At 42.4% G+C, this 14296-nt stretch overlaps 1 long non-coding RNA gene across 1 annotated transcript; it reads right to left on the bottom strand.

Annotated features, from left to right (window-relative positions):
- Window positions 1-11455: 11455 nt before the first annotated feature.
- On the bottom strand, window positions 11456-13700 carry LOC148127165 (uncharacterized). Its single transcript, XR_015742005.1, has 2 exons — window positions 13647-13700; window positions 11456-12712 (listed from the first exon to the last, which is right to left on the bottom strand). It is a non-coding gene; the product is annotated as an uncharacterized LOC148127165 (long non-coding RNA).
- Between the last annotated feature and the right edge of the window lie 596 nt (window positions 13701-14296).

Raw genomic sequence — 14296 nt, 5'->3', positions numbered from 1 at the left:
AATTAAGGGTGCGGTTGCAAGCTGCAATAAAAAGGCAGTGAGAGTAACGTAACACTTCCTGGTTACTGATCCTGGTTACTGGTCACTGGTCTCTCTGCTGCCTGCTGTTTACTCCTGTTTGAGACATCTGTTTGTCAATGCTTGTTGGCTACTGTGCTTGATACCGTTTCTACTGAACAAAAGGACTGTTTACTTGGTGAGCTGATATCCTGTGTATACTCAGCGTTGTCTTCGAGAGAAAGGTATCGGAAGGAGAAGATAAAGACATTGTACTGACTAGTTAATGGACTAGGTTACTGGATGGATATATTGGATAATGACATATGGACTGAATGACACTGCTTAAATTCTAAATGAATTAAATAACTATTTAAAACTACAAACAGTGTTTTTGTCTCCAGTGTGTGTATACTCTTGGGCCCAGCCTCTCTCTCATTTGGCTGCCTGGCTTGACTGCTGCTGTGCACTCTGCTTGGGGGTTTATCCCCAAACACTAACAGGGTGGATGTCACTTTAAGTCAGCAGTAGGGGGAGGCCCTTTCTCTTTCAGCTGCACCAGTCTTAAGTATTCATTCAAGAAACCAATTAGTTCCTTCAAGCTGTGCCTGCTTCTTATATTGTAACAGTAGACATACAGTTACGAAAGCTCAGCTAACATTGACTCAATTCCACTATACCACCAGCACAAAGCAAACTACTATTTCAGGGATAGCCCAAAACATTGTCAACAAGGTCTGGTTTTCATTGTCAGAAATGTTTATGTGGGAATGGGAGTTTCACTGAGGGTCACCCATTCCTGAGTCAGCAAAAACTATTGATTAAGTGCCAGGAACTCCTGATAATGATATGTACCGGTACATAGATTTTTTCCTCCAAGATTATTTGTCTCTTAGCTTATCCTTCAGATCCTCCATCAATGTACCCATTGCCTCTATAATTGCAACTGTAACCTTGCTGCTGGTTGTCCTCTTCTCTTTCCTTTCCCCTGGCTTAGACTTCCTCAGGCAGCTAGTTCTTGGTGCTCTGCGAGCTCAGTTATTTTCTTGCACATTTCATTACCAAACAAGGTAACATCATACCTAGTTTGGTAATGAAATGGCTGCAAAAAACAACAACAGCCAAGCTCAGAAAGTACCAAGGATCCCACAGTTCAACCTTGAGCTACATATTTGCTTCCATTGGTAGTTAGTTCTTTGCATGATTTGTCCAAAGTATGATAAATTGAGCATGATTATTTAAGATGTAAATGGATTGTTTAAGATGTATTTGATTACCCCTTTGTTAATTTTTTTTGAGGGGGGTTACCCATGATATTCTCAAAAATCTCCTCCAACACTATAGTTCAAAAGTGTCAATACTCTGTTCTATCTTGTTTCTTTAAAGCATATTTTTAAAGTCTATATTTCCAAAAATGTTACAGGGCATTATTATTCTGATCTTCTTAGGTATAAACAAATCACAGCACCTGAATGTATCTTCTAAGCCTATCACTGCTACTCAAGTACTAATCTACATGTCTTGGCTCCTGATTCTTCTTGTTGATTGATCCCAAAAAGCAAAAACTATCCACCCCTTCAGTATTTTCATTGTTTATTCTTAACTGCTTAGTTAGTTACTTAGTTTACTTTATTGTTATTGCACCTCGTACAACAAAATCAAACACCATCTTCAGTGCACATCATGACCGTGAAAATAAACACAAACACACATCCTTCACCCTTCACACATTGAACCAGAAACCCCCAACACCACACCAACACTGCACTATACAGCAGAATTCAAAAGAGCTACTGCCCTGGCATAGAAGCTGTTTTTCAGCCTATTTGTCCTTGTTTTTATTATTATTAGTCTGCCTGTTATTAGTTTGGTATTCTTTATATTTAATCTTAGACCCATTTTTTTCACTGTGCTCCTTGAATTTCAGGGTTAAAATCTGCAAAGCATTTGCATTTTCAGCAACAAGAGTGGTGTCATCAACACAGCACAGCATTTGAGATTTCTTCCTCCAGTTTTAAAGTCACACTCATCTTCTTTCAGTCTAATTTCCTTCAATATACATTCCATACAGAGTCTGAATAAATAAGAGAGTTCACAGCCTTGCCTTACTTCTTTGCTGATCTAAGCCAGGCTGTTTCATCATCTTCTGTTCATACTATGGTTTCCCAGATTGTATATAGAACAATGAGATGTTCAGGGATTGATATATTTCACATTCTGAGGCCTTTCTAGAATTAATGAAATACATATTGACATCTTGGGCATCCTTTGGCTTTTTAAATTATCCACTGTGAGTCAGCATTAATGACTCTTGTTGCTCAGCCTTTTCTAAAGTCATCTTGAACATCTAGTATTCCCTTTCCCATGTGGGGTTCTAATCTATGTTGGATGATCCTAAGTATTATTTTGATAGCAGGTAAAATTCTGGATATTCTCTAATAGTTGCACATGCTGATATATCTCCTTTTCTGGGTATATATTGATACATACTATAAATGTATCTTCCAATCTGTTTGCCACTATGTCACTCTACAGATTTGCTGGCTTAGTGAGACCCTTCACTGATTCTTCTTTGTTGCTTGACATATTTCTGTGAATGTGGCATCAATTCCTGTAGCCTTTTAACTTGGGAATGACCAGAGTGCTATTCTATCTTCATCTTTTCATACTAGAAACTTTTGTAAAGTAGGGAATATATTGTGAGATATCTTAGATGTTGATATCTTTACCGTCCAGAGCATCTCTATACTTCTTCCATTTTTTATTTTTTTTTAAAAAACCCAGTTATGATCTGTTTATTGATATGCTCTAGCAGACCTATTTAAAGTTAGATCCTCCTTTTTAGTTTGGGGGCTTTGGGGGGAAGATTTTCTTTGTTTTTCCATGCCTGTTTCTATCTTCAATACCTTCAGAGAGATTGCAATACTTGTACTGCCCAGCCAGTGTATGAGAATTGGATAGTCAGGTAGCAATTGTGAGCTGTTCCCTTAAGGGAATGCATTATGGTAAATGTAGTTAAGGTAGCCTGGCAAATGTAGTCCATGTCATGTGACATCTCTAATCCTAATTGGTCACTAAATTGACCCTCGATGGCTTGGGGGAGTTTTCCTCACTCTTGGCTGAACTCATGGACTCATGGTAACTGTTCTACTTCTATCGTTACAAGATGGGAGAAAAAGGATAGGAGATAAACTATCTTTTAACCTACAAGACAGATATGCAAAGGATTGGTCATTAAAGAAGAACTTTGTCACAAATGTGAGTTATGAGGATACCTGATGAACCAATAAAAGTACTTTGTTATGGATGTCTTGTTGAGTTTATCTATCTGCATCTGTACAGGATACAGAACAGTAAAAAGATGGTTAATTTGAAGTCCATCAGTTTAAAGACAATTAATTTGGATTTGTGATAAAGCAAAGTAATGTTGAAGCCAGGAGTGAATGTGGAATGCTAAGCTCTGTGCCTCAGTTTGAATTGCAGGGAGGGGCAAGAATCCCCCCCTTCCCCTTTTATGTAAGAGACTTTTTAAATATCCTATGCTCTGGCTTTCAAAGGCAATCAAATTTGCCTCCTTCAATCCTTTTTTTCCCCTCTTCCTTTACTGAGGCAGGATTCCTTTGTCTTCATATCAAGCCAGGAAGGGGCAAATTCCCCCTCCTTTTCTCTTCAGTGAAAGAAGTGCTGTGTCTCAAATTACAACTCCTAACTCAGAAAGAACCAATTTGTAAAAGAAAGGGAGGGGCCAAGTATCTCTCATCCATCCCTGTATTCATCCAATTACAAACCCTTTCCAAATGCAATGAGAAAGTTTCAGAAATCTTGCTGGCATTTCTAGAAAGGAAAACTAACTTTTCCCTGCTCATTCCAGCTGAAAGGTTGCATTTTTCCAGCTCAGAGGCAATAAAAGAAGCCTCTCCAGCTATTTTTACAACTACTCTGGCTGTTTTATTGGGGGTCATAATTCATTACTGACAGACCATCTTCAAAGCAAAGAAGGCTAAACATAGCGACGTTTTAAAAAGGAACAATTTCTCTTTCTGTTCAAAACCTTAAAATTTCTTCATGTTCCTCTATTTTTATTAAACAATTAAAAAAACATATAACACTGCAAACAAACCTTTGGAGTGTTGCATTTGATTGATTGGTTTTTCTTCCAGCAAGGAAACAATAAATTCCTCTGGGATTTACCCACCCCCCTACAAATTCAAGCAAAGCATCCCACATCACCATCTGGTGGCCAAGGAGTAATTTCCCAGAGTTTACCAATATGTGCTTGCAATGATAATCCCTTTTGTGCAATTATTGTGGACAATTTAATCAATTTAATTCAAGGTCCCAAGTGTAACTGCAACCTAGCATGGGTGTAGCAACAGCGTCTTCCAGGCATATTTCTGCATTTAGCCCTCAAGTCTTCAGACTTTGCTACGCATATTTCTGTGTTTAGCCCTCCAAGTCTTCAGACTTCACTATGCAACCTCTACTGCCACCTTGTGGAGCAAGCAACACTAACAGGCATATTCCTGCGTTCAGCCCTCAAGTCTTCAGACTTCGCTATACAACCTCTAGTGCCCCCTTGTGTTGCAAGCTCACAATGCACCCTAGAAACAGCCATACTGCGTGCTGTGCTAGCATCACCCAGACTCTGCAGCACCACCTACTTGCTCAACTGTTAAATCCAGCAGCAATTCTACTTTCTGCTTGCAGAAAGCACCCTAGTACAAAAAAGGGAACTGCACGGAAAATCCCTATTTTTTTCCAAAGTCACCTTTTACCAATTTGAAACATGACAACTGCTTCAGCCATGACGGATGTCCCTGAAGTACCAGAGGACTTACTCCACCCACCCTTGATGTAAACATGGAGTCTGGTTCCCGAAACCCAGTTTCAGATGTCCAAATCTCTACAGAATTGACAATACCTCCGAAAGCCTATGACCTCAGAAAGAGTAAGAAGCTTACTGAACCCATGGAAGAACACTTGAGGAACGATTGGAAGAAGCAATATCGCTGCTATGCAGACTCATGGGTGGAGCTTGAGAAGATCTGTGATGCCCCAAAACACAAGCTGCCCCCCGAGAAACTCCGTACATTGCTAGTTGATCTAGATGCCCTTCTTGCACGGTTGAGATGCAGCGAAGGCAACCTCAAGTCCATCCAGTCAAGACTGGATGACCCCAAACTCCTAACGCACATCCAATGCTTCGAGGAGTTTCACAAGGAATACAAAGACTGTGTTGAGGCAAGCAAAACAGTCCTCCAGGCAGCGCTCCTTCAGCAGGAAGTAGCGTCAAGGGAGCAGGCCACATCCAACATGGCTCCTCGATCGCATGTGTCTTCTTTCCACCATTCTAAGAAACCCTCCTCCCTCCATCTCAAACTGGCTAGATCGCAAGCAGGTTCCAGTGTCTCACGCCAATTCTCTGTTGCCAGCTCTTACCATCCTTCCAGAGCATCCTCCCATTGTAGCGATGCATCTAAGGCCTCCAAAGTGGCAAGTTATGCCAAATGGGCTGCAGAAGCTGAAGTAGAAGCTGCAGTAGCAGATGCAGAACTACGCACCACAGAGGAGGTAACATGGCAGAAGGCAGCAATAGCAGCTCAACAGGCTCAAATAGCGGCTCAATAGGCTCAAATAGCGGCTCAACAGGCCAAAGCCCAGGCCAGTCAACAGGCAGAAATGGCCAAAGTGCAGGCCAAATCAGAGTTGGCTGAACAGCAAAGAGACGCCGCAACAAAGATGGCACGTGCCACAGCATGGCAGAAAATGGCCGACAACACCTCCCTCCAATTAAACTTTGGAGTCTCTCTCCAAACTCTTTGGAGTTGGGAGAAGAGACCCCAGATACATGGGTCAAGGCCTATGTGGACAAGTAGCACTCACTATAAAACGAGCAGATGGAACCACCTCAGTTGCCTAGCAGTCTCCCACAACCAGGGAAGCACAGGGATGAATCTCAACCACAGACTTTACACATCAGTCATGCAACTGACATTGTATGACCTAAAGTATGAGATTCATTTCCCACAAACAGCAAACCTTCCCCAACTGATGTTGTATGTACTAAGGTCCGAGATTCTCTTCCCGACACTAGCATCCCTACTCCAACATCTCATGGCCTACCAGGTGAGAAAATTAGCCCACCAGTGCTCACAACAACTTCTCAACAAGTTGACCTGCAACCAATCACAATTGCCACTCTCAATCCCCAGGCTAAAGAGTTCTCACCACAACCACTAAACAACTCTGACGCACAGCATGGAACCCACACCCCACCTCAAAAGGTACTACCTACATATGTGGGGGCAGATACCGACCTCCTTATAAAGTACTCTCTGGTGAACCATGTACCGTCCACAATACATGCCTTCGAGTCAGAACACCACGCCTACGAGGACATCATACGAAGAGATGACTTGCCCTCACAGAGAAGTAACAGAACCGTCACTAAGGTGTGGAAGGTTAGACTTAGCAACCAGCAGTGTGTACAAATTCAATGACAAGCCAGACAGAGAATACCTACTATGGAAGACCATTTTCACAAGTACCGCCCAACGCAAACAGCTGCTTCCTGGTGAAGAACTTAAATTTCTGTTGGCATGGGTAGGATCACAGTCTAGCTACATGGTGAAACACATTTACACAGGCTTACTTAATGACTCAGACACCGCTCTAAAACGAGCATGGGATGCTTTGAACCGGAAATATGGTGAAGACACATTGATGGAATACTCACTCCTAGAATGACTTTACAGTTTCCCGTGTATCGCCATCCACAAAATCTGAAAACTAGAGGACTTTTTCAACATCCTTACGGAGCTGCGAACAGCCAAAGAATGTTCTGACTTACCAGGAATCATTGCCAAACTCCCAAAAGAAATATTAGAACAATTGATTGTTTTGTCTGACGCCTTTCTTGCCGCAAACCGCAGATGAGACCCACCCTTTGCCTTTCTCCAAGAATTTGTCTTCCTGCAAAGGCTTCAGAAAACTTCGCCTAAGATGCAGAGTTTACCAACCTAACAGAGACCGCTACCACAACTCTGGACCTCTCCATCCTCTACTGCACATCTCTACAGATATCACCAAATGTCAACACATAACACAGGAGTTGTGACCTCCTCCGTACACAGTGTGGGAGACACTTCATCAGATACAACTCAATTTAGATCTACTACTTCAAAGAGAAACTAGTTTTGTCCTATGCACCACACTCGTCACTCGCTGAACAGCTGCACTGGGTTTGCAGCGAAATCACTGCCCCAACTAAAAGAGTTACTAAGGGAGTACCAATACTGCTATAAGTGTTGCGAATCCAAACATTCACCCAAATACTGCACAGCCAAAGTGCAATGTCACATCTGCAAAAGTGACCAGCACCCGACCGTGCTGCATCCAGACGCCGAGCCACCACGGCAGATATCTCACAACCCTCCTTCGAACAAGGAACCTTACCGTACCATAGAAGCACACAGGGCTCCTCAGCAGGCTGCCAAACCCCAACCTAAACTGGCGATGAGTGCCAACTGCATAGCACTGAGGGCTGACTCACCATGCCCTCATTCGTGTCTTCCCATCTGTTTAGCCAAAGTGTACCCTGAAGGATGCCCTGAAGATGCCATGAAAATGTACATGCTGATAGACACTCAAAGCACATGCACCCTGGCCAGACCCGCATTCTTCAACCTCTTTGAGGTTCAACAGGAAGAACTTCACTTCACTGTATCAATGTGACATGGACCAAGAAGCACGGCGGGGAGGAGAGCTACTGGACTCTGCATAGAGTCATTGGATGGAAGTTCCGGATTCCCACTGCCCCCCATGTTTGAATGCAATGGGGTACCAAATGACCACAGTCAGATCGCAATTCCTGAAGTCATAAGTAGCATGCCTCACCTACAGCACCTGGCTCATCACTTCCCCACTCTAGATCCGGAGGCTGAGATCCTACTCTTGCTGGGAAATAACACCCCACATGCCTTTCTCTTCTCCAAATCAGTCGGCAGCCCTGTCGACAGCCCAGTGGCCATCAAATCTCCACTAGGATGGGGGATTGCAGAAGTAGTCTGTATCAATCGCCTACAGGCCCCAACCCAGTCAACTACCTTAGCTACCTCCGTTCTCAAGAATGGCAGACCATCTCACCTGACACCATGCCAAGCACACTTCATGCTTTTGACAGTCAAACCTGTCTTGGGAGAGGCACTATTTCAGACTACCAGAGAAGACAATGACTTAGTTCTGTCTATTGAGGACAAAAGATTCCTTCAGCTAATGGACAAAGAGTTTCAACAGGACACAACCAGTAGTTGGGTTGTGCCACTACCCTTTCGCACTCCCAGACAATGCTTGCCAAACAACCAGAAATATGCGCTCTCCCGCCTCTTCAGTCTGAGATGGATCATGACCCAGAACCCAGAGATGAAAGCTCATATGGTGGAGTTCTTGGACAAAACGATACAGAACGGACATGCTGAGCTGGCCCCACCCCTGGAAACTGACGAAGAATGTTGGTACCTGCCATTCTTTGGAGTGTACCATCCACAGAAACCAGGTCTCCTCCATTATTGGAAAGGCTTCAAGTCATACTTCCCAGACCACTGCACTCATGCTGAGAGACAAATATTGAGAAGTGTGCAACAAGATGCATATCCATCAGAATACAGATGCCTGAGTGCAGGGAAGCCCATACCACAATCCAGCCCACTTCTGAGACTGAACCCATGCCTCGATGAACAGGAGGTGCTGCGAGTAGGAGGTCGCCTACACAAAGCAGAAATGGACTCACCCAGCAAGCACCCCATCATCCTTCTGGCTAACCATCATGTAATGAGGCTGTTAGTACACCACCACCATGAAATAATCCATCATCAAGCTCACCACTTCACAGAAGGTGCCCTCAGAGCGAGTGGACTCTGGATCGTAGGCAACAAAAGATATATTACAACTGTTCTGCAGTCTTGCTTCCATTGTCGCAAGCAACGAGGCCAGACTCGACACCAGATGATGGCTGACCTACCACTCGAGCGTCTGAGCTCTGAACCACCGTTCACCAATGTAGGCCTTGATGTATTCGGCCCTTGGTCTGTGTATGCCCGATGGACCAGTGGCAGTCAATGTCAATGTGTGCTCCCTTCAAAATCCAAGAAAGAAATACCCAGACTCCATAGATCAGAGCAAAGTTATTCTTTTACTGGAAATTAAAGTGGAAGCTACAGATAGAATTCCGAATCTGAGAATTTGGTGCGCAGATCACATATACAAAGGAATGGAATTGTTCCCACCCCCCAAAGTCCAGAAGTCTCTTCCAATTAAAAGTTCTGAATATGATCATGTGGGCATCTTCAGGTGGTGATGAGGCCTCTGTCCGTTGACCTTGGCATATTTTGATAAAACTTCACAGCTGCGCAAAAAGGGATAGAAGCTAGCAAGGAAATGGAAAGTTGAAAAGAAGAAATCATACACCCCCTCCTTTTGCTTACCCACAGTAAAGGAATGCAAAACACCTCCAGCTCTCTTCCCCCCACAATTACCCCTCCCCCCGTTGCTAATGACAGCCGAAAAAATTAAGCGTAGCAGTAGAGAAGATATAGTAGATAGGATATGAGAGAGATAAATGAGATAGATAGCAGTTAGGGTAGCCGAAGAGATCTTGAGGCTGACAGTCAAGCTAACAGCAAACGATGGGCAGTATTCTTCACATGCCTCAGTATTCGAGTGATCCATATCGAAGTCATCAAATCTATGGACGCCTCTTGCTTCATCACCACTCTGAGAAGGTTTCAAGCCCACAGAGGCCCAGTCAAGGTATTTAGATCTGACTTTGGAATGAACTTTGTAGGCACTTGTAAAGAACTACAAATTGAAGATGGCATTCGCCCTGACTCGCCACTCAATGGCTACCTTAAAGCCAACAAATGCACATGGATATTTAATCCTTCCCATGCATCTCACATGGGAGGAGCATGGGAACGCATGATTGGAATAGCTTATCGGAACCTTGATTCGATGCTGGTGAAAGCACCTAAACTGACACATGAGACTCTATCTACCCTTATGGCAGAAGTTGCGGCCACCATAAATGGTCAACCTTTAGTTCCGGTTTCTTCAGATCCTAAGAATCCGACCAGTCTCACTCCAACTGCCTTGCTAACTCGAAAGACACCCGGGGTGATTGGCCCACACCGTTAGGGAACTTTTATTCTAAGGACTTGTACAAACAACAATGGAGACAAGTTCAACAGCTTGCCGACACCTTTTGGAACTGTTGGAAGCAAGAGTACCTGTCTACCCCACAAGACCACTGTAAATAACCAAACCTCGAGGAGGGAGACCTTGTCATGCTGAAAGACAAGGATGTGCATCGCAACACGTGGCCTATGGGACTTGTGTCTCAAACCATGCCCAGCTCTGATGGACTTATCCGCAAAGTCAAGGTCCTGATGGCAAGGTCACTAGATTCCTCCTGCGACCATCAGACCTTTACCAAGAAGCTCTACACCAGGCCGGTCACCGACCTTGTGCTACTGCGGAGAAGGGCCGAATTTGAAGATTGAACCTCAAGCTTTGCATGCTTTGCTTTGTTTGATGCTTTATTAATGGCTACTGTTTATCTTAGTTATATAGTTATCTGCTATTCAGTTAGTATTACTGTCTACTGATTATCTTAGTTTATAGGGAATTATTTTTTCTTTTAATAGTGGAATTTACAATTCCAGGCCAATTCCTTCCCAAGATCTTTGTCTTTCTTGAATAACAGAATTGGAAGGAACCTTGGAGCAGGACATCCTATATTGTTCTGGACAAATGGCTGTCCAGTCTCTTCTTAAAAACCTCCAGTGATGGGGCACTCATCATTTCTGAAACCACCCCTTGTTTAATTGTTCTCTAGGTTGCTTTCCTCCTTGATTAGTTTCTATCCATTGTCTTGCTTCTGGTGCTTTGGAAAATAGGTTGACCTCCTCTTTGTGGCAGCCCCTCAAATATTGGAACACTGCTATCATGTCACCCCAGTCCTTCTTTTCAGCACACATACCCAATTCTTGCAACTGTTCATGTTTTAGCCTTCAGCCCCCTAATCATTTTTGTTGCTCTTTTCTGCGCTCTTTCCAGCATCTCTACATAATAATATGGTGACCAAAACTGGATACAGTATTCTAAGTGTGCTCTTACTAAGGCTTTATAGAGTGGTACTAACACTTCACTCATCTTGATTTTATTCCTGCGTTAATGCAGCCTAGGGTTGCAATGGCATTTTGGCTGTTGCCACACACTTCTGGTTCATATTTAACTGGTTGTCCATTAGGAGATTCCAAGATTCCTCTCACGATTACTACTATTGAGCCAGGTTTCACCTAATCTGTATCTGTACATCTGTTTTTTCTTGCCTAAGTGTAAAACCTTACTTTTGTCTACACTGAATTTCATTTTGTTAAATAGATCCCACATTTGCTCTGGCTTTTCTTCTTTTTTTGGCAATCCCATTTGTATATTGAACAGTCCCATTCAAGTCAAAAATGGATTTCCCCCACAACTGAAAAACCAGTAGTCCAGGGATGGGGAACCTTTTATGGCTCACTCAGGAATTCTTGGAGCTGAAGTCCATAAGTGATAGAAGAGCAAAGTTTCCCTACCCCTGTCTTAGGTCATAAGGTCCAAATATTTTTTCCTCCTTAATATTTCCAAATTTGTCATTGCAGTCTCCAACCACAAGCAACACATTTTGCCTACATGTTCTGTCAATTTCAATTGAATTTAATCACAAAACTCATTTTCCTTGTCTTCTGTATTAGTACTAGGTGGGAGAACAAAGTTGTGTTAGACATCCTGACTATGAAAACAATGTCATTTCTTATTTTCCATTCTTAAATAGTACACAGCGTGACGTTTTGACTGAAAGAGTCCAATTCAATCCATCTCAGTACAAATTTCAATACAAATCCATCAATCAATACAATGATGCCTAAGATGTCAATGTACAGTTGATGTCAGGCACAAAAAACCAGGTCCACATGTGTTTTGTTGCTAAAAGTCTATGCACAGGTATCTTCTCAACTAATGATCAGCACCTGGTTAGTGTCAGATAAGGGTCAACAGCAATCAAAGAGGGTTGGACTTAGTTAATTTGTAGCTACTAAGGATTCTAAACTAATCCCTCTTTTTCTTTTTTTAGTGCTTCCCTGGCTCTGACAATTTATTTATTTAGCACATGCCAATGTTACATTAACCAGGAGACTACAATGCTAACACAGAGTAGTGCTTTGGCTGCCTAACATGCTAGTCCAATTGGTTCATGCTTGTGCACTTTCCAAGATGCACCACAGGGACAAGCTAGCTCCACCAGAAAGCAGGACAAACAGCATCTGGCAGTGTCATCCAGGGCCTCCTCTCACCTTCGAAGTCACCTCCCAAATGGGCATCACATCTGGGAAGATCCAGCATTGGCAGGATTCTGATTATAGGTAAGAAGCACTGGCTTGTCTTCCCACTGAAGTGGTATGTATTTATCTATTTGCATATAATGTGCTTTCAAAGTGCTGGGTGGACAAAATGCCCACCAGTCTCTTTGTCAAACAGTGCATTCATTTCATGTTTCACTGTGTAATTTTACTATGTTCATATTTCTTACATATCATGTTCCAATTGTAATTCCATCTTCGCAGTTTCAGATTTTCTTTTCCTGCATGGCAACATCAGCAACTAGATGTCTCCACATCTAACCACAACAAAAACATTATTAATACTCCAAATGGTGTTTAGGTCTTTCTCAGTAGTATATTGAATACCATTCAAATTTGGGGGCCATCATCTGGTACCATATTGTCAATTGTTTTATACTTTCTATCCACATGGTTTTGTTGAAGTACAAAAGTGGTTTACCCTTGCCTCCTCCTGTGCAATATGAAATTATATCTTTACTATCATCACAAAATTGATCATCTGCCTCTGGCAACTCCTATGCCACTGCCGCCTAATAATAAATGTTGGGTGACCCTATATTCCCAACTTATACCTTCCAAACCCCACCACCATCACCACAATAGCATGTGGAAGTTTTATAGTACATTTCTGATGATACCATTGGTAAGTCTGGAATTAAGTTGCCCAGAAGTCCTTTTCAGTTGTGGAAAGGGAACTTCACGAAGACAGTAGTGTCACAAAAACAGGAAAAGCCCAAGGGGAGCATCAGGTCAGTCATAAAACAAACTTACATAGGAAAAGGAATCAAATAAAAAAGGTATTAAAGAATTCCTATAGACAAAAGCCTAAGTAATTAAGAAAACTAGACAAATAAGAAAAGGAAACAAAAAGATAATTTAGAAAACCCTTACAAACACAGGACATACCAAATAAGCAAAACAAACAGACAAAAGACACAAAATATAAATTACAAAAGGGACAGATAGGAGATTGCCACAGAACAAATATGAAAAACTATCTTAAAGCTAAAAGAGATTAGAGAAAACCAATAATACAATCTGGCCACCCCGCAGAGTTTGCCTTTCGCACCCCGCAGAGTTTGCCCTCTGGCGGGAATAAAGACAAACTCAAACAGGATTTGAAACATTAAGCAAATATTAAACAAATACAAACATTCACACAAAATCAACTTACAAAGGGAGAAAAGGGTATAAAAACCAGGGACTTACCATAATAAGCTAGCTAGCCCAGGAACGCAGGCTTCTTGCTGTTCCCTGCCTTCCTGAAAAATAAAAAGATCCAGCTTTCAAGCAGTTGTCCATATCCTTGCGGCGGAGCTCTCCAAGCAGGAAAATTGAATCCTCAAAAGAAAGGCATTTTGACACCTTTCAACACAGTTATAAAATAATGCATTTCGATAATAAATTCAATGAACTTTTCCTTTGGTGAATAATTGAACTACAGATTGGGAACCTTATTGAAATTAACCCATTCTTAGGGGTCAAAATTTCCCTCATGTTTTGTTTTATCCCACTTCAGCCCTGAACTGCTTAACTGCAATAAAGGCTCTTTCCTCCCATTTGCTGAAATGAACCTCACTCATCTCTGCATACTATGGCCATTCTCAGCCCCATCTGTTTCAAATCACTGTAGTCATCTAACAACTAAGAGGTAATGAGGCAACAATGTCTAACAAATTTTAAATACCTTGAGGTTGTCAAAATTGAGAAAAATACTGTTTAAACCATAAAGACGTGTTAAGTCACCTCACTCATGGGCTGGAAGCAAACTAAAACGATCATCAGACGGGGGTGGGGGGGTGGGGGTGTTGCCAGATCAGGACTGTGCTTTGATTAGATACAAGTGAGGAAGACCCATG

The sequence above is a fragment of the Pseudonaja textilis genome, chromosome 2 (assembly GCF_049901715.1).
Source record: "Pseudonaja textilis isolate UNSWEBS1 chromosome 2, rPseTex1.2, whole genome shotgun sequence".
Classification (NCBI taxonomy): domain Eukaryota; kingdom Metazoa; phylum Chordata; class Lepidosauria; order Squamata; family Elapidae; genus Pseudonaja; species Pseudonaja textilis.
This window is presented reverse-complemented; position numbering and strand designations above follow the sequence as displayed.